The sequence below is a fragment of the Carcharodon carcharias genome, chromosome 8 (genome assembly GCF_017639515.1).
Source record: "Carcharodon carcharias isolate sCarCar2 chromosome 8, sCarCar2.pri, whole genome shotgun sequence".
Lineage (NCBI taxonomy): Eukaryota > Metazoa > Chordata > Chondrichthyes > Lamniformes > Lamnidae > Carcharodon > Carcharodon carcharias.
In genome coordinates, this window is record NC_054474.1 from 84,051,323 (window position 1) to 84,070,678 (window position 19,356).

The 19,356-nt window shown below is 52.3% G+C and overlaps 1 protein-coding gene and 1 non-coding gene across 3 annotated transcripts in view; both read left to right on the plus strand.

Annotated features, from left to right (window-relative positions):
* The window catches only part of LOC121280718 (protein FAM53A-like), a 146,147-nt gene that overhangs the window by 22,750 nt on the left and 104,041 nt on the right, over positions 1 to 19,356 (plus strand). The gene's annotated exons all lie outside the window — the stretch shown is intronic.
* Positions 11,752 to 11,861, plus strand: LOC121281638. The gene has a single exon (XR_005943896.1). It is a non-coding gene; the product is annotated as a U6 spliceosomal RNA (small nuclear RNA).

Consider the following 19,356-nt stretch of genomic DNA (forward strand, 5'->3'; position numbering starts at 1 on the left):
TCTCCCCCCACTCCCCGTCCCTCACGTTCTCCCCCCACTCGCCGTCACCTCACGTTCTCCCCCCATCTCGCCGTCCCTCATGTTCCCCCCCCTCCCCGTCCCTCACGTTCTCCCCCCCACTCGCCGTCCCTCACGTTCTCCCCCCACTCTCGCCGTCCTCACGTTCTCCCCCCACTCGCCGTCCCTCACGTTCTCCCCCACTCGCCGTCCCTCACGTTCTCCCCCCCACTCGCCGTCCCTCACGTTCTCCCCCCACTCGCCGTCCCTCACGTTCTCCCCCCACTCGCCGTCCCTCACGTTCTCCCCCCACTCGCCGTCCCCTCACGTTCTCCCCCCACTCGCCGTCCCTCACGTTCTCCCCCACTCGCCGTCCCTCACGTTCTCCCCCACTCGCCGTCCCTCACGTTCTCCCCCCACTCGCCGTCCCTCACGTTCTCCCCCCACTCGCCGTCCCTCACGTTCTCCCCCCCACTCTCGCCGTCCCTCACGTTCTCCCCCCCACTCGCCGTCCCTCACGTTCTCCCCCCACTCGCCGTCCCTCACGTTCTCCCCCCACTCGCCGTCCCTCACGTTCTCCCCCCACTCGCCGTCCCTCACGTTCTCCCCCCACTCGCCGTCCCTCACGTTCTCCCCCCACTCGCCGTCCCTCACGTTCTCCCCCCACTCGCCGTCCCTCACGTTCTCCCCCCACTCGCCGTCCCTCACGTTCTCCCCCCACTCGCCGTCCCTCACGTTCTCCCCCCACTCGCCGTCCCTCACGTTCTCCCCCCACTCGCCGTCCCTCACGTTCTCCCCCCACTCGCCGTCCCTCACGTTCTCCCCCCACTCGCCGTCCCTCACGTTCTCCCCCCACTCGCCGTCCCTCACGTTCTCCCCCCACTCGCCGTCCCTCACGTTCTCCCCCCACTCGCCGTCCCTCACGTTCTCCCCCCACTCGCCGTCCCTCACGTTCTCCCCCCACTCGCCGTCCCTCACGTTCTCCCCCCACTCGCCGTCCCTCACGTTCTCCCCCCCACTCGCCGTCCCTCACGTTCTCCCCCCACTCGCCGTCCCTCACGTTCTCCCCCCACTCGCCGTCCCTCACGTTCTCCCCCCCACTCGCCGTCCCTCACGTTCTCCCCCCACTCGCCGTCCCTCACGTTCTCCCCCCACTCGCCGTCCCTCACGTTCTCCCCCCACTCGCCGTCCCTCACGTTCTCCCCCCACTCGCCGTCCCTCACGTTCCTCCCCCCACTCGCCGTCCCTCACGTTCTCCCCCCCACTCGCCGTCCCTCACGTTCTCCCCCCCACTCGCCGTCCCTCACGTTCTCCCCCCCACTCGCCGTCCCTCACGTTCTCCCCCCCACTCGCCGTCCCTCACGTTCTCCCCCCACTCGCCGTCCCTCACGTTCTCCCCCCACTCGCCGTCCCTCACGTTCTCCCCCCACTCGCCGTCCCTCACGTTCTCCCCCCACTCGCCGTCCCTCACGTTCTCCCCCCACGCCCCGGTCCCTCACGTTCTCCCCCCACGCCCCGGTCCCTCACGTTTCTCACCCACCCGTCCGCGTCCCGCTCTCCTGCTCCCCGGAACTCATGTTCCCCCCCACTTCCCCGTCACTCACGTTACTCCCCCTGCCCGTCCCTCATGTTCTCCACCCCCTCCATGGTCACTCACTTTTCCCCCTCCCCATCGCTCATGTCCCTCACGTTCATCCCACCCCGCCCGTCACTCACTTTCCCCCGCTTCCCGTCCGTCACGTTCCCACTCCACCCTGTCCCTAATGTTCCCGTCCTTCACATTCCCCCCCCCCTTTCCGTCGCTCACATTCCAATCCCCCCTCTGTCGCTCACGTTCCTCCCCATCCCCTTCCTCACTTTCCTCCCCATCCCGGTCCCTGACGTTCCTCCCCCCATCCCGGTCCCTGACTTTCCTCCCCCCATCCCGGTCCCTCACATTCCTCCCCCTACTCCCTGTCCCTCACGTTCCTCCCCCCACTCCCGGTCCCTCACGTTGTCCCCCCACTCCCGGTCCCTCACGTTGTCCCGCCACTCCCGGTCCCTCACGTTGTCCCCCCGCTCGCCGTCCCTCACGTTGTCCCCCCGCTCGCCGTCCCTCACGTTCCTCCCCCCACTCGCCGTCCCTCACGTTCTCCCCCCACTCGCCGTCCCTCACGTTGTCCCCCCACTCGCCGTCCCTCACCTTGTCCCCCCACTCGCCGTCCCTCACCTTGTCCCCTCACTCGCCGTCCCTCACCTTGTCCCCTCACTCGCCGTCCCTCACGTTCTCCCCCCACTCGCCGTCCCTCACGTTCTCCCCCCACTCGCCGTCCCTCACCTTTTCCCCCCACTCGCCGTCCCTCACGTTCTCCCCCCACTCGCCGTCCCTCACGTTCTCCCCCCACTCGCCGTATCGTACGTTCTCCCCCCACTCGCCGTATCGTACGTTCTCCCCCCACTCGCCGTATCTCACGTTCTCCCCCCACTCCCCGTCCTTCACGTTCTCCCCCACGCCCCGTCTCTCACGTTCTCCCCCCGGCCTCCCCGCCCCTCACGTTCGTCCCCCTCCCCATTCCTTACATTCTCCCCGTCCCTCACGTTCTCCCCCACTCCCCGTCCCTCACGTTCTCCCCCACTCCCCGTCCCTCACGTTCTCCCCCACTCCCCGTCCCTCACGTTCTCCCCCACTCCCCGTCCCTCACGTTCTCCCCCACTCCCCGTCCCTCTCCTTCTCCCCCACTCCCCGTCCCTCTCCTTCTCCCCCACACCCCCTTCCCCTCCTTCTCCCCCACTCCTCCTCCCCCTCCTTCTCCCCCACTCCCGTCCCCCTCCTTCTCCCCCACTCCCCGGCCCTCTCCTTCTCCCCCACTCCCCGTCCCTCTCCTTCTCCCCCACTCCCCGTCCCTCTCCTTCTCCCCCACTCCCCGTCCCTCTCCTTCTCCCCCACTCCCCGTCCCTCTCCTCTCCCCCCCACTCCCCGTCCCTCTCCTTCTCCCCCACTCCCCGTCCCTCTCCTTCTCCCCCACTCCCCGTCCCTCTCCTTCTCCCCCACTCCCCGTCCCTCTCCTTCTCCCCCACTCCCCGTCCCTCTCCTTCTCCCCCACTCCCCGTCCCTCTCCTTCTCCCCCACTCCCCGTCCCTCTCCTTCTCCCCCACTCCCCGTCCCTCTCCTTCTCCCCCACTCCCCGTCCCTCACGTCCTCCCCGTCACTCGTGGTCCCCCCCGCCCCGTCACTCACGTTCCCCCTCTGTTTTCATTCACGTTACTCCCCCTGCCCGTCCCTCATGTTCTCCACCCACTCCACGGTCACTCACGTACCCCCCTCCCCATCTCTCATGTCCCTCATGTTCACCCCACCCCGTCCCTCACGTTCTCCCTCCCTTCCCACCCCTCACGTTCCTCCCCCTCCCCGTCCCTCGCGTTCCTCCCCCTCCCCGTCCCTCGCGTTCCTCCCCCTCCCCGTCCCTCGCGTTCCTCCCCCTCCCCGTCCCTTGCGTTCCTCCCCCTCCCCGTCCCTCGCGTTCCTCCCCCTCCCCGTCCCTCGCGTTCCTCCCCCTCCCCGTCCCTCGCGTTCCTCCCCCTCCCCGTCCCTCGCGTTCCTCCCCCTCCCCGTCCCTCGCGTTCCTCCCCCTCCCCGTCCCTCGCGTTCCTCCCCCTCCCCGTCCCTCGCGTTCCTCCCCCTCCCCGTCCCTCGCGTTCCTCCCCCTCCCCGTCCCTCGCGTTCCTCCCCCTCCCCGTCCCTCGCGTTCCTCCCCCTCCCCGTCCCTCGCGTTCCTCCCCCTCCCCGTCCCTCGCGTTCCTCCCCCTCCCCGTCCCTCGCGTTCCTCCCCCTCCCCGTCCCTCGCGTTCCTCCCCCTCCCCGTCCCTCGCGTTCCTCCCCCTCCCCGTCCCTCGCGTTCCTCCCCCTCCCCGTCCCTCGCGTTCCTCCCCCTCCCCGTCCCTCGCGTTCCTCCCCCTCCCCGTCCCTCGCGTTCCTCCCCCTCCCCGTCCCTCGCGTTCCTCCCCCTCCCCGTCCCTCGCGTTCCTCCCCCTCCCCGTCCCTCGCGTTCCTCCCCCTCCCCGTCCCTCGCGTTCCTCCCCCTCCCCGTCCCTCGCGTTCCTCCCCCTCCCCGTCCCTCGCGTTCCTCCCCCTCCCCGTCCCTCGCGTTCCTCCCCCTCCCCGTCCCTCGCGTTCCTCCCCCTCCCCGTCCCTCGCGTTCCTCCCCCTCCCCGTCCCTCGCGTTCCTCCCCCTCCCCGTCCCTCGCGTTCCTCCCCCTCCCCGTCCCTCGCGTTCCTCCCCCTCCCCGTCCCTCGCGTTCCTCCCCCTCCCCGTCCCTCGCGTTCCTCCCCCTCCCCGTCCCTCGCGTTCCTCCCCCTCCCCGTCCCTCGCGTTCCTCCCCCTCCCCGTCCCTCGCGTTCCTCCCCCTCCCCGTCCCTCGCGTTCCTCCCCCTCCCCGTCCCTCGCGTTCCTCCCCCCTCCCCGTCCCTCGCGTTCCTCCCCCTCCCCGTCCCTCGCGTTCCTCCCCCTCCCCGTCCCTCGCGTTCCTCCCCCTCCCCGTCCCTCGCGTTCCTCCCCCTCCCCGTCCCTCGCGTTCCTCCCCCTCCCCGTCCCTCGCGTTCCTCCCCCTCCCCGTCCCTCGCGTTCCTCCCCCTCCCCGTCCCTCGCGTTCCTCCCCCTCCCCGTCCCTCGCGTTCCTCCCCCTCCCCGTCCCTCGCGTTCCTCCCCCTCCCCGTCCCTCGCGTTCCTCCCCCACCCCCGTCCCTCGCGTTCCTCCCCCCTCCCCGTCCCTCGCGTTCCTCCCCCTCCCCTGCCCGTCCCTCGCGTTCCCCCACTCCCCTGCCCGTCCCTCGCGTTCCCCCACTCCCCTGCCCGTCCCTCGCGTTCCCCCACTCCCCTGCCCGTCCCTCGCGTTCCCCCACTCCCCTGCCCGTCCCTCGCGTTCCCCCACTCCCCTGCCCGTCCCTCGCGTTCCCCCACTCCCCTGCCCGTCCCTCGCGTTCCCCCACTCCCCTGCCCGTCCCTCGCGTTCCCCCACTCCCCTGCCCGTCCCTCGCGTTCCCCCACTCCCCTGCCCGTCCCTCGCGTTCCCCCACTCCCCTGCCCGTCCCTCGCGTTCCCCCACTCCCCTGCCCGTCCCTCGCGTTCCCCCACTCCCCTGCCCGTCCCTCGCGTTCCCCCACTCCCCTGCCCGTCCCTCGCGTTCCCCCACTCCCCTGCCCGTCCCTAACGTTCCCCACCCCCATCACTCACGATCCCCCTCTCCCCTCCCTCTTTCCCCTTCCTCGGACTTTCATGCCCCCGCTCCAGAGCCTCCTCCCAACTCACGTCCCATCTACCCCTCCTGACTCTTACAACCCAACCATCCACCCGCCCACGACTCTCATGTCCCCCTCCCCGGAATCTCACATGTCCCCACCCACCTCCCCCAATCTCGTGTCCCTCCCATCCCTCTCCCGATTTGTCTGATTGTTACCACTGCCACCCCCTTCGCCCCACAATCCCCTACCTTTGTTGGGTTTTGCTCAGCCCCAACCTTCTCTCTCGGCTTTGCCACATACTCTGTCTCTAGGTTCTCTTTCCCTCCCACACCTCATCTCCTGTGTTTCTTGCCCCCGCCCCCTTCCAGTACACACCCCTATTGTGTTTTCTGCCCCCCAACCTGTCCCCCACCTCTCCCTCTCTCTCTCTCTCACCCTCTCCCTCTCTCTCTCACCCTCTCCCTCTCTCTCTCACCCTCTCCCTCTCTCTCTCACCCTCTCCCTCTCTCTCTCACCCTCTCCCTCTCTCACTCTCTCCCCCTCTCCCTCCCTCTCTCTGTCACCCTCTCCCTCCCTCTCTCTGTCACCCTCTCCCTCCCTCTCTCTGTCACCCTCTCCCTCCCTCTCTCTGTCACCCTCTCCCTCCCTCTCTCTGTCACCCTCTCCCTCCCTCTCTCTGTCACCCTCTCCCTCCCTCTCTCTGTCACCCTCTCCCTCCCTCTCTCTGTCACCCTCTCCCCCCTCTCTCTGTCACCCTCTCCCTCTCTCTCTCTGTCACCCTCTCCCTCTCTCTCTCTGTCACCCTCTCCCTCTCTCTCTCTGTCACCCTCTCCCTCTCTCTCTCTGTCACCCTCTCCCTCTCTGTCACCCTCTCCCTCTCTGTCACCCTCTCCCTCTCTGTCACCCTCTCCCCCTCTCTGTCACCCTCTCCCCCTCTCTCTCTGTCACCCTCTCCCCCTCTCTCTCTGTCACCCTCTCCCTCTCTCTCTCTGTCACCTTCTCCCTCTCTCTCTTTGTCACCCTCTCTCCCTGTCACCCTCGCTCTCCCTGTCTGTCACCCTCCCCCTCGCTCTCCCTGTCTGTCACCCTCCCCCTCGCTCTCCCTGTCTGTCACCCTCCCCCTCGCTCTCCCTGTCTGTCACCCTCCCCCTCGCTCTCCCTGTCTGTCACCCTCCCCCTCGCTCTCCCTGTCTGTCACCCTCCCCCTCGCTCTCCCTGTCTGTCACCCTCCCCCTCGCTCTCCCTGTCTGTCACCCTCCCCCTCGCTCTCCCTGTCTGTCACCCTCCCCCTCGCTCTCCCTGTCTGTCACCCTCCCCCCTCGCTCTCCCTGTCTGTCACCCTCCCCCTCGCTCTCCCTCTCTGTCACCCTCCCCCTCGCTCTCCCTCTCTGTCACCCTCCCCCTCGCTCTCCCTCTCTGTCACCCTCCCCCTCGCTCTCCCTCTCTGTCACCCTCCCCCTCGCTCTCCCTCTCTGTCACCCTCCCCCTCGCTCTCCCTCTCTGTCACCCTCCCCCTCGCTCTCCCTCTCTGTCACCCTCCCCCTCGCTCTCCCTCTCTGTCACCCTCCCCCTCGCTCTCCCTCTCTGTCACCCTCCCCCTCGCTCTCCCTCTCTGTCACCCTCCCCCTCGCTCTCCCTCTCTGTCACCCTCCCCCTCGCTCTCCCTCTCTGTCACCCTCCCCCTCGCTCTCCCTCTCTGTCACCCTCCCCCTCGCTCTCCCTCTCTGTCACCCTCCCCCTCGCTCTCCCTCTCTCTCGCCCTCCCCCCTCGCTCTCCCTCTCTCTCGCCCTCCCCCCTCGCTCTCCCTCTCTCTCGCCCTCCCAGCTTGCTCTCCCTCTCTCTCGCCCTCCCCCCTCGCTCTCCCTCTCTCTCGCCCTCCCCCCTCGCTCTCCCTCTCTCTCGCCCTCCCCCCTCGCTCTCCCTCTCTCTCACCCTCCCCCTCGCTCTCCCTCTCTGTCACCCTCCCCCTCGCTCTCCCTCTCTGTCACCCTCCCCCTCGCTCTCCCTCTCTGTCACCCTCCCCCTCGCTCTCCCTCTCTGTCACCCTCCCCCTCGCTCTCCCTCTCTGTCACCCTCCCCCTCGCTCTCCCTCTCTGTCACCCTCCCCCTCGCTCTCCCTCTCTGTCACCCTCCCCCTCGCTCTCCCTCTCTGTCACCCTCCCCCTCGCTCTCCCTCTCTGTCACCCTCCCCCTCGCTCTCCCTCTCTGTCACCCTCCCCCTCGCTCTCCCTCTCTGTCACCCTCCCCCTCGCTCTCCCTCTCTGTCACCCTCCCCCTCGCTCTCCCTCTCTGTCACCCTCCCCCTCGCTCTCCCTCTCCCGCTCTCTCTGCCACCCTCTCTTCTGCAAGCACAAGTGGCTAAATGACCTCCTTCTCTTCATATTTTTCTTTGCTGACTCTCGTGCACTAGTTTTTGTTCTCTCATACTATCATTTTCTCATCTCCTTGCGCTCGTGCCTTCCCTTCATATTACCTAACTTAGTTCAGAAACTCATTGTGGGTAGAAACATGTATTCTGTTCTGTGAAGGTGCCACTGGTATGCATCCCGCCTTCAATATAGTGGATTTTGTGTGTCTTCTTTTATTCTACTTGGGAAAATTTAGAACGCTTTTCTAAATCTTGGAATCTGTTTACATTCAATTACATTTATTCCTGTCCTGAACGTTGTGCATGTTTAGTATTGTCATGGATATCCACAGCAAACACTGTGCTTTGCTGATGATGGGGCATATTTTATTCAAGCTGATTCAACTCTTATTAAGGATCCTGTAAGGGATGGAGGAATAAAACAATTGGTCTAATAAAGTGGTGGCATGCATTAGGCAAAAAATATGCTGTGAGATAGAAAGGCATGTTGTAAGGTTCCTGATTATTTGTGTGATCTGTTCCCAACCCCATTTGTACAATGATGATATGTGAAGTGCTGGTGTGGAGTGGAAAGAAGTGATTGTTGAAGGAATCTCCATTTGGTTCCCATTTATCTACCCTTTTCTCCTGAAGGTGCTGAGTTGGTCTCTGATGCAGTTCCACGTCAGTCCTCCCATATCTCTATGCCCATTCTTTATGTGCCAGTTTTAGTAGGCTATTCCAGCAAGGAAGGGGATGGACAAGAGAGGGGGTCATCTGAGCCTGATGTGTGGCAAGAGTCACAATGATGACCCTGGACAATTTTAGTTCTAACTTGAAGCACAATTGTACCATTACCTGAGATCAGGTAACTTGGAACAGACCAGGAAGGGAAACTGGAATAGTTCTGGACAGTGTAGCTCCAATTTAGGTGAGGCGGTGGTATAGCGGTATTGTCACTGGACTGGTAATCCGGAGACCCAGGTTTGAATCCCACCACAACAGATGGTGAAATTTGAATTCAGTAAACATCTGGAATTTAAAAAAAAGTCTATTGATGATCATAAAACCATTGTCGATTGTCATAAAAACCCATCTGCTTCACTAATGCCCTTTAGGGAAGGAAATCTGCCGTCCTTTCCTGGTCTGGCCCATGTAACACCAGACGCACAGCAATGTGGTTGACTCTTAAATGCTGTCTGAACAAGGGCAATTAGGGATGGGCAATAAATGCTGGCCTAGCCAATGATGCCCACATCCCATGAATGAATTTTTAAAAAAATTCCATACTGAGTGCCATGCTCTCCATGGATCCATGTATTGTGTTGGATAAGGCCTGAGAATGACTTGCCCGCCTGTTGATGATGACTAAACCCCAATGAGAAAGGGAAAGTGGCAAGAAGGAAACTTAATGCCGGTATTATGAGAGGGGGAGAAAACTTTCTCTTTCTGATGCAATCATATGCCCTATGGAAAGGTTAAAAATCCAAAGGTGATCTTTATCAATGTTTTTAATTATGTTATGATTATGCTTTGATCGTCCTTGTTGGTGATATCGATCTCCCATACTACTAAAGGGTGAATCACCTTTTCTGCTCCTGCTAGTCAATACGATAAATAGCACCATGGCTTTGTAAGTGAGGTTTCTGTGTAAGGTGCTGTTGCATTGTGCCATGGATGCATATCTGTAGGGAGTATTTATTGTTATTTTATGGTCCAAGTCTTACTGTGAGGGTGGTGTAATCCTTTCCCTGAAACAAGACTTTAAAGGGTGTGTGTTGAGGGAACATTCAGGATCATAGGGCAGGGCATTCTTCAGCACCTCCTGGACACCATTCACAGAAGCTTGTTGGCAGCTGGCTAAGATGGGCAGGAAGGGAGTGGGCAGGAGATGTGTAGTTGTGAAAAAGCTAATTTTAAGAATAGAGCATTGTATCCCTTTCGTACATTGGCTAAAGGGAAACAATACATTCTATTCTTAAATCTTCCTCCTTCAGGTACCATGCTCTTAAGAGGGTGACCATGGACATCCAATGGATTGGTCCATGATTGTACTTGGTAAAATACTGCAGTGGTTTGACATTGCCTTCTTCAGTATGGCTGACCAGGAAACTCTGCTGCTCTGCCTGTGATCAGGTGCATTGGAAGGATTTATAGGCTGACTATCAACCTATTTTGCCACGTTACAAAAGCACCTTCTGTGTCCACCAAGTCCTGAGGTGGGATTTGAACCTGGAGCTCCTTGTCCAAAGGTAGGGACGCTACCAGCACAAGATCTGCAATTTTAAAATCAAAGCCAGATAATTCAAATTCCCAGATAATTGACGTTTTTGGATGTTATAAATGACAGGAGGTGTCTTTTATTCAGGATTAGTTTATTGAGGCCCTGACCTCATGGATGAGAGGAATAGAAATGCTCTTCAATAAAACTGGCATATTAAAAGAAAAACTTGCATTTATATAGTGCCTTTCATGCCAACCGGGCATCCCAAAGCACTTTACAGCCAATGGAGTATTTTTTTTGAAGTGCAGTCACTTTTAAGAACCGCAGCAGCCAGTTGTGCACAACTAAGCTCTCACAAATAGCAATGTGATAATGACCAGATAATGTTTCTGTGATGTTGATTGAGGAATCAATATTGGCCAGGACACCAGGGATAACTCCCCTGCTCTTCTTTGAATAAATCCATGGAATCTTGCATCCGCCCAAGAGGGCAGATAGGACTTCAATTTGTCTCATCCGATTGATGGCCCCTCTGACAGTGCAGCACTCCCTAGCACTACATTGGAGTCCCAGCCTTGATTTTTGTGCTCAAGCCCTGAAGTGGGACTTGAACCCATAACCTTCTGACTCAGGTGAGTGTGCTACCAACTGAGCCACAGCTAACACTGTTGAAGAGAACAATCTTATTTTCTGAAAGGAGGAAGCACTTTAGGTGATTTTTCCCACTGCACTCCCCCAGAAAAACAGGAAATATTAGAGACATTTTGAAAATCTGCAATGTGCCTGAAAATGCTATTTGTAATGCCTCCCCTTCCATTGTGATCCAGTGACTCACTGAACCATAAAGACCAGGGACAGTGCAAATCTTGCTCATACTGAATTCACTGATCTTAGCCAGAGTAGGGAGGTATACAACAGTTGTTCTCAGCACCACTGGGTTAAAGTTTGGTATGTGTTTTCCTGCTGGAGGACCACGTGCAGATGTGGGTGAGGACCTGATCGAGCTGAGGCTTGACATGCCCACTCTGTGTAGGTAGCTGCCATTCACTCTCGAGGCTCATGTGGATAATGTTCACTTCACAACATACCTCACCTGAGTTCAGCGTGCTTAGTGCCAGGCAGGAGTTGGTCCTTGAGGGGCCTGCAAAATACTTGTATTGCCACAATGTAAAATAATTTTAGGGCTATGCTTTTCAGAAAGCCTTGACGTTGGCTTGCACTGACTGGTTACCAATCAATCATAGGTGATCCAGCTAAGTTGCAGAAAGGGTAAAATTAGCTTTCATTCGAGGCAGTTTTCAAGAGTTGCTACGTTTTTCATTTTGTGGCAAGTTGATGGTTGAATATTTTTGACCTGTTCCATTCAACCCATAGGTTGCTTGATTTGCCAATACTTCATTTTTCTGTCCATCTTCCGTCTCCAGATTTGCTGGTCTGCTTTTAATTTGTGGCCCTGGCTCAATGCTGCATATGGCAGCAGTGCCTGTCATTGTCGGTAATGGTCATAAAGGTAGTAGGTGTAGTAAAACGCGGCATGTACGTGAATCAAAGTTTTTTTTTTAAAATATGGATTTTCATAAACTTCATTTAACAGAAATTTATACTGTTCAACTGGCCTACTTAGAACCTTTTTATTTCGAATTTAGAATGATTCTCTTGCGTCAACACGACCACTTTGAGCTTCATTTGCTAAAGAATTGCTGATACTTGTTTAGCTCTAAACTTTCCTTTTCACCACTTGCCCTCCATCTCCCTTTCTTGCTCTTCTTCACCCCCCCCCCCCCCAATCAAAATGTATGGCTTAACTCTTCATGGCTGTGGTCAAATTCAAGGGTTCACATGAGGCCCTAATCCAGGGAAGTAAAATGCAATTGTTTGCATTTTTCAACTCGGCTTGGTCACTGCCTCATTAATTGTGCTCAGCTGTTGGTTATTTATGCAGTAAGTCCCTGTTTGAAGTTGTTCTGCTTTAATGTTGGTCAGCACATATAGTAAAATTGGAACGATACAGAGAAGATTAGCATGGCCCCTGCGCAAGGATGAAATGCAAATTCATGAAGCGTTCCATATAAAATTAAAAAATTTAATGTTGGTCAGCTAATGGAGTTCATATTCCTGTTTAGTGTTGGAGGTTTCATTTTAAAGTTGTTTCATGCCAGGCTTGAAGTAGGGCCACGTGACCCGATCGGCACCATTTTGCAGCGGCCTCTGCCGCTACTTGACCCATTGGTTCACAGCCTCTGACCCTCTGTCTCGTGGCCGACCCTCCAGTTTGTGGACTCTGCAACTCCCTAACCCTCCCTCTTGTCACCTCTCCAGCTTGCGGCTTACCTCCTGCAAGTTGAAGCCGCTCTTCCTGCCTCTCGCTGTTCACCTCTAGAGTCCTTGCTCACAGCGAGGGTTCGGGAGAGGGAAGCTGCGACTAGGGAGTGGCAGTGACCACAATTGTGGAGGTTGGTGCTAAGAGGGAGGGTCAGGAAGTGGAATGTGTGAGCAGGATTGATGGCTAGCAGTGAACAGGAGCTATGTAGAAAGTTAGCATATTTTTATTTTAAAATTTATTTGTTTTATATTAAATTTATTGTTATTTCATTTACAAATATAATTTATAAATATAGTGATTTAGAAGTGTAGAATATTTCAGCTTGCAGCATATAATGTTTTAATTTTTTTCTGATTAGCAAGGCCCTTGGAATCTAACTACTTCTTTTACATCAGTTTTAATGGGAAAATGTGATTCACTTAAAATTGTTTCACTTAAAGTTGTACTTTTCAGGAAAGTGGCAACAACTTTAAGTGATGACACTTACTGTGCTGTACACCAGTTGCTTTATGTGAGACTAGGTGAGGAAGGACATAGGGGAAGCGCCATTTTGTTTAGACTGAATGTGCACTGATCTTGTGATATGGTGACTGCCACTGGAAAGGGTGAGGACTGGGAAATGCTGCTTGCAATACACGTTCTAAATGGGATGAGTAGTATGATGGGTGTTCCCTCTGTAAGCAAAGCATCAGTGGGTTAAAACAGAGTAGTAAAATGACAGCATTTAATTATGACTAACAACATTGCTGTCCATATTTGAAAGTAATTTACAAAATGTTGGAAGGAGAAAGATGAGCTAATGTGTTTTGAGTGGGTTTCTTAATCAGAAGCAGTATTTTCTGATTTTGATTTTCCAACATTAGCTGTTGCTAATTTAGATCTGTGGTTTCTATGACACTGTAATTGGATGGGTTCTTTAACTAACTAACCACTTCATAACCCTATGGATTGCTTGAAACCTGGATCCTTATAATGAAGTTGAAGTGTGGCCTTGATCTGTGTTATGACCGAGAATCTTTGGTATATCACTTGAAACTTTACCGCGCTCCCAAAACTTGAGGCTGTTACAAGATTCCACAGAACCACTGGTGCTCAATATTGGAGTGCAAGCACTGCCTTCGCAAACTTTAAACTTGTGAAATATTCCAGGTTGTATTTTTTAGGGTTGGATTTTCATTTTCTTTTCTTCCCTGGCGTGACTTCAACTGTAAATAGGACTGATTTTCCTGGGAACTGTATTTTTCCTCCTCGTTGTTCTAGCTTTGTGCCAATGACTATATGCAAGAGCAGCTTGTGAGTGCACAACTCGAATGTTGGGACTTGTTCACACAGCCTTTGCTCTCCAACAATCAATCTTTATGACTGCAACAGAAAGCTTGGGCTTGAGTGCAGGAAAGATATGTGTATGCAGACATTTTCCAATCTGCCAGATTAGTAGATTAGTAGTAATTACCTTCGTACTATTTACTGTTGGACTCTGCTTTGTGCTTAGCAGGGCTGTGCATGTTGGAGATTGTTGACAGATTGTTTTTTTAGATTGCCTGTTTTATGGCACTCTCCTCTTTATACTGTACTTGGAATCATGGTCTAAAGTGCGTACAGTAATCAATGGGGTTAAAAGATAAATTCTCTAATTCTAGCTAAAGCCCTCTCTTTTTAATATTAAAAACAGTTTACTGTGACAGAAGTATGAAAGGATATATGTTTTTCTTCTTCCCACCTCCAAATAAGCATTCTCTCCAATTTAGATTAAACTTAACCCCTAAACTGTACCATTCAGTGTATTTGTAACCATTTTTCTGGACAAGTGTTAAAATGTTATAATTGTAATGCCTTAAACTGGCAAAAAACCAGTTGCTGCATAATTTAATCCAAAATCCTATTTGAATATTTGCTGTTTTTACTCATTCTCCCTCCTTTTAGCCCCCTTCTTCACCCTCTTACCTTCTCCACCCCCCCCATCCCCCCACCTCAATCTGACAATGTACCCATGGAGGAGGGGCTTAGATGCATTCAGCAACAGATGATCAATTTATGAAGCAATACATTTCCTACTGTTGTGGCCTTCAGCCTTCAGAAGCAACCTGAATTGACTTTAAAACTGCACTGTGGGTGTTGAATGATCTGTTGGTCAGGCCTGGCACGTTCTGGTGATGTCTTGCAGCTACTGACCTGACTCTGACTTGCTGTTAGTCAAATAAACTCTGCCAGGCAATTGTCTTGCTATGGGTTCCAGAATGTAGCATTTTCTGGCCATTTTGTTTGCTTGTCTGTTCTGGTTTGTTGATGGAAGAAATAGAGAACTGCTTAATGGCCAAAGAGCTACATTATAAGCAAGTTGTGCACTTTTGGACTTTCACTATAGCTGAATGTCAGTGCACTTCTATTGCTGCTGCAAAACAATATTCATATCTGTTGTCTAGTTTCCTGTTCATTACCACTAGTTGTTTGCATGTTAGCTTCTCTGGTGAGCTGGCTTGGGGGACTTAATGGTGCATTGAGCTGGGTTAGAATTCAGCTACAATGGTGAGATCACAGTCTTCTCTATTTTTGGCTGTAAGTCAGTCCAAAGTGTAATGGGCAAGTGTACATGTGTGTGAGCATATGAAGGGCACTCTTCCCAGTTTTCTCATGGAGGCTATCTTGGGGAAAATTTGTCTTGTGAAACCACTTTGACTAGAAATAGTTATGCCATATTGAAAGGCCCCTTGTATTCTGAAACCATCTTATTTACATTGTGGTGACACTGAAGTGAATGTATGTTGTAACATCGTGCAGGTACATTTGCTTAAACTTTGCATTTGCAATTCGACTTGTTTTTGCCTCCAGAGCATCCCTGTCATTGGTGGGGCTGGTGTGCCGGAAGAGAAAAGGCATCAGGATTTCTAAATTTGCTGGAAGATTTGTGTTCAGCCAATCCAAAACCAGAATAATGGAAGCCATCTGTTGCAGTTGCATCCGTTTGTTTTTGTGTTGCTTTGTCTCCAGGGCATCCTTTAGAAAACCCACTCAATAACCTTAGTGCCGAAAGCGACACCTATGCTGCCTCATTCACATTACAGGTCTGCTTTTTGAGATCTGTGAGATGGTTTTTCATGCCTCCAAAGACTGCAGCTTTCAGTCTGTGAAGACTAATGTTAGCTGGCTTGTGGGAAATAAAGCACTAATTCACAGCAACTGTTAGTTTTTAGAATGTCTTCTGTTGAGGTGCAGTCTAGAAAACTTTAGCTATCTAACCTTTGTTGTAACTCGTCGTGGATGGAAGTGGACTAGGTGGCAGATGCAGAATCTTATTTTTTTATTTGCTCATGGGATGTGGGTGGTGCTGGCACATCCTGCATTTATTACCTCCTTATTTCCCTTGAGAAGATGATGATGAGCTGGCTTCTTGAGCTTCTGCAGTCTGTTTGATGTATGTACATGCAAAATGTTTTTGATTAGGGAGTTCCAGGATGCAAGGCAATTAGGGATGGGCAATAAATGTTGACCTAGCTAGTGACACCCACATCCTGTAAAAGAATTAAAAATGTTCATCCAGTTGCAACGAAGGACTTGCCATGGTGTTCCCATGTACCAGCTGACCTCATCCTGGTTGGGAAGGTGCTGTCAAAGAAACCTTGGCAAAATGCTACAGTGAATCTTGTAGATGAAACACACTTTGTGTGTGTTAGTAATGGGTGTTTTAAGGTGGTGGATGTGGTGCCAATCAATCATTTCCTATATGGTGTTGAGATTCTTGTGTTGTTGGAGGATGCTGATGGTAGGGAGTTCAATGATGGTGATGAATGTTGGCAGTCATGGGGTGGTGATTAGGCACTCTCCTCTTTGGGGATAGTCATTGCCTGGCACTTCTGTGGCATGGTTCTTGCCACTTCTCAGCTCAAGCCTGAATGTTGTCCAAGTCATGCTGCATGAGGACACGGACTGCTTTGTTGTGGGGAGTTGCGAATAGAACTCCAATCGCCAGTGAACACCCTCACTTCTGATCTTATGATCGAGGGAATGTCATTGAATAAGCAGCTGAAGATGATTGAGCTTAGGACATCACTTCTTGAGGAACTCCTGCAGCAGTCTCCCAGGATTGAACTGATTTGCCTTCAACAATCATAACCAACTTCCTTTGTGCTAAGTATGAGTACAACAAGTGGAGAGTTTCCCCCCAATTAATTTTGATGATGACAATGGCAATGGGAAGCCAATTTGATTGGGTATGAGTTCAGCTCGGGATTGAATGTGATGTCAAAGCCCAGTGCAGTAGCTCAAGTCCTGTGTGCCAAGAAGTCAGTTGAACTGAGATTTTGTTACTGATTTTAGATTGAATGTTAAGCATCCAATAACAACTTTTACGTTAGAAATAGCTGTCCAGTCGTAGGTTTGGAGCTTTGAAAGGATGTGGGTTATTGCTGCTGTTATCATTACCTTGGGATTGTGCTGATGTGACATTGCTGTCAGTACTTTAACTGAATATTGTACCATATAAACTTATTATTCTATTCAGATATGACAAAATTATGCTCCAGTTGAATTAATTTCCTGCTTCATACCATTTGTCCAGTTTACTGTCATGTCTGCTTCAGAGGCAGCAGTTGCTTGCTGTTAAGAGGAAATTTGCAGCTGAGACGGCCTTCTCTAGGCTAGATTATTAGTTTTGTCTTTATTCCTCTCAAACTAATCATCCTTCTGCAATCATTAATCTGGAATGGAGGCCTAGGCAGGAGGCTTTTGTGTTCAATTGAGCGGTTTCTGTATTGGGGAAAGGAACAGTTTACACTCTGAATTCAATTATTGTGGTTGACTACTTCGAGTTTAGTATTGAGTTGGATATAGAATACAGCTGCAGGTATGCTTTCCAAGCAATGTTCTATAACCCCAAGCTCAAAACAGTCACTTTGCTGCCTCCCCGCGCCCCCCCACTCAACTGAAGTGATATTTCTATTTCCCACATATTAACCCTAAAGCCTTCCCAAGTAACACTTCCAGTTTGTGTTACGTTATAGGCAGTTGCTACCTCATTTCACCCGAGTCTCCTTGACAAACTATCTCTTCAATCTGGACTGGATTCTGATTGGAAGTGAGTGTGTGCCAACCCACTTCAGTGGCCAGTCCTGCTGTAATTGTAATTGAGTCTCGACTGGATTCATGAGGAGAATTGACTTTTGGCTTGGTTGTGTCACATGGGAGATGAGTTTTGGATGGGAATAAAACTCAAAATGACCAAAATTGTACTACAGTTGGACTATTTCTTTGTGGGGGTTGGGTGGAAAACTTATTTGCTAACACGACTCATGAGCTCACTCATTACAAATTGCTATAGGCACTTTTATTTCCTTTCAGTTTAGTCTTTATTGCTATTTTACAAAGCTGAGAAACTATTACTGAATTTAAGTGTAACTATGGTCATATTAGTCCATTGAGGATTTTTTTATAATTGGCTCCATGAGTAACTAAGCTAATGTAAATGTTAAGACAGCCAGGCTCCAGCTTATATATTCAAGTTTGCAGTGCCCATCACTTTCAATTGTTTACAGTCTTATCCTGCTGGAGAGGTTTTTGAGGTGACAAGAATATTACCTGAGCTATGGCAATCTAGAGAGACATGTAAAAAAAAAAATGATTGACCTCTTGAGATGTTTAGACCACTTCTCCACAGGAAGAACTGAGCAATGGATTGAAGAAGATAAGCCAGGTTAGCAACTAAAAATTACAATCATTTTGCACATTACCTGAGAGCTACACCACAGGAAATCAGATAGTTAAAACTATAAAACTTACTTTTTGAAGGCAGTAAACCATTTTTGAAAAGAAGTGCTACACTGTGGAAAAAATTGCAATTTTCATGTCTAAAACAATCTCCACTACCTCTACTGGGAATCCTTTGTTTTTCAGTCTGAGAAAGTTTACTCTGCACATTTGGCCGCAATCCATTCAGTAAAACGGCCACTAGTGAGGTTTGCATTTTCAAACTAAGGTCATTCAGTTAAATGGCAACTTGAGGGATGAAAGTAGCAGGGCTTTTAATATCTTTGTGAAAAAAAGTTTCTAAACGCTCATGGAACACATTCGGCCTGTTCGGACTGATCGCCAGGTGTTTTATTCCATTACTTGATGTTATATTTATACTATGTTCTTGGGCAAATTCTGAATGTGTTAACTTGTGCTAGGACACAGTCACAGATTCCAGCAGTGCTTGGTTACCTTAAATCTAGTTAGTATGGCTTTTTATTATATGGGGCATTGTATTTACTGATTGAGACTTGAAAGAAGCTCTTGACAGCACACATGATTTTGAAACAGTACTTTGCAGATTGCAGACATATTCCTATGGTGATCTCTTCCTTTTTTGCGTTTTGTCAATGCCAGCATACTTGCATTTTCGAGCAGGAGCAGCAGAATGGTAATTAGGAAAGGAACTCTATGCCTTGGTTTTCCTTTTGTCTAGTTTGGGAATGTTGACCAATTGTAACACACTTTTCCCCCCACCCCACTACTGCTCCACCTGAAACTGATTGTATGCATGATTGTGAAATTTTTTTGCAAATTGTGGAATTGACTTTTTTTACTTGTGGCTGGGGTGAGGAAATCTTTTGATTACTTTAAGTCAAGAATTGACATTGAAATTCTTTTAACTCTCTCTCTCTCTCTCTCTTTCCCTTCCTTCCTTTCCCTTCCTTCCTTTCCCTTCCTTTCTTGCTCTCTTCCTTTCTCCCTTCCCTTCATTTCTCCCTTCCCTTCCCCTCTCCCCTTTCCTTGACAGAAGAAAACCTCAAAATGATGAGCACAATTTTTACATTCTCAAATAGCTGCACTACTATATACGTGACATCAGGTCAAGAATAGGCAAAGGAAACATCCTTGATTACCACCCACTGTTGCTGGTAGCTGATTACTACCTACTACCGCGTGGCCCACTACCTCAGCTAATGAATCAGTACTTTTCCATGTTGAATGCCAATTGGAAGAAGCACTGAGGGTGGCAAGAGCACAGAATGTACTCTGAGTGGGGGACTTCAAAGTCCTTCACCATGAGTGGCTCAGCAGCACCACTACTGACTGAGGTGGCCAAGTCCTAAAGGATATAGCTGCTAAACTGGGCCTGCGGCAGGTGGTGAGGGAACCAACAAGAGGGAAAAACCTACTTGAGCTTGTCCTCACCAATCTACCTGTTGCAGATGCATCAGTCCCTAACGATATTGGTAGGAGTGACCACCACATAGTCCTTGTGGAGACAAAGTCCCATCTTCACATT